Below are 1443 nucleotides of genomic sequence, written 5' to 3' on the forward strand. Positions count from 1 at the left end.
TTCTTTCTTCCATTCGTGAGAACATGTGAGAAAAAACTCCACTTTAATAACAGAAGGAAAATATTCCCATGTGCTACACGATGGGGAGAGAAAACCAGGCAAAGGAAGAGAATATGAAAGAAAATCTGGTTATCAAGTGAAAATCACATTCCAAATATGTTACACTCCTCAAAGTGTTTTTTTCCCTGAGCTGTGACTATTGGATTATAGCTTGAGCCTTACTCCATTCCCTGCATACCTTTCTTCTGCTATGACAAACAGGCAGGATGGGCTGCCTTCCTCATCCTTCTCTCTACATCCCTGTCCTGTGTTCTTCTTTCCTTAAGGGAAAGGGAGCTGAAAATGTGTGAACTGGAGAGAAATGAGGCTGACAGAGTCAGAGGCGAAACAGAAGTATCTACTGAGTTACAGCTGATAGTATATTAGAAGAAATCCCTGTATGCATTTCTGAGCACAGTGTACCACTCTCTTAGAGGCAAGGGGCTCTCAGGTTCCTGTCCCCTCATTTTTCACAGGGCAGGGAAGATTATGTTACTGAATAGTTCATGATGAAAACATGGAATGTGAAAGATTTATTTAAATGGGAAGAAGCCATTGCATAAGGCTGCCACTGTATATGGAATAAAATTTTTGATCTAAGATAAGGTGGTAGGTAGGCCAAGCTGCAGGGAGGAGCAATGTCTTATCTGTTCATCAGAGTTGTTTTGTAGAGCAAGGTCTGTGCTGGTTGATAAAGCAGAGAACAGAAACCCCTGTGGAAATGCAAAGCCTGGTGTCTGTCATAGTGGAATCTAAAATTCAGCATTAACAAGGTGCAACAAGGTGCAAAGGAATTTCCTTGGAGACCCCAGGAATGGAAACATAGGATAAGCTGCTATAATGTAGTTGTAATAACAAAACTCTCTAAAGCATGTGGATGCTGTATGTCATCCCTTAGTGAAGAATGCTTTTCACTGAGATGTGGCCACAAATGTAACAATCTGGAGATGCATCTGTAGAAAACATAGGTTTTGACTGTGCAGTTTATCTGGATCAAGACAAACCTGTCAAGGCTGTAATTAGTTTATGGTTATTAAGTAGAGACTGTATATCTTGTGTGTATGTGTGTATCTACACATATTTGTTTACACACATGCACACACACATAGACACATACACAATCCCCATTGTGTAATTCTCTGGAATTGGATCTGTTGAATGCTATTTCTGTGGCTCCATCCCCATGTTTATGCAGTAGGACAATGAGTGCCTGTGCTAAGTAGTCACACCATCAGCTCATCACAGGAGGCCTTGCAGTATCCCCATGTAGTTGCATATTCACTTGGTACTACCATATGTCATCCCACAGAAATACCTTTATGTTGTGTGATACAGCATTAGGACAGGAGTGGAGTGGATTTTGCAGAAGTGCCAAAGAAGGAAATCCTGTGCCTTTGTTTTTTG

General features: G+C 41.0%; 1 protein-coding gene across 8 annotated transcripts in view; it reads left to right on the top strand.

The window, feature by feature from the left end:
• The window catches only part of NRXN3 (neurexin 3), an 896531-nt gene that overhangs the window by 505081 nt on the left and 390007 nt on the right, over nt 1–1443 (top strand). The window lies entirely within an intron of this gene.

Source organism: Meleagris gallopavo, chromosome 5 (genome assembly GCF_000146605.3).
Source record: "Meleagris gallopavo isolate NT-WF06-2002-E0010 breed Aviagen turkey brand Nicholas breeding stock chromosome 5, Turkey_5.1, whole genome shotgun sequence".
NCBI classification, from domain to species: Eukaryota; Metazoa; Chordata; class Aves; order Galliformes; family Phasianidae; genus Meleagris; species Meleagris gallopavo.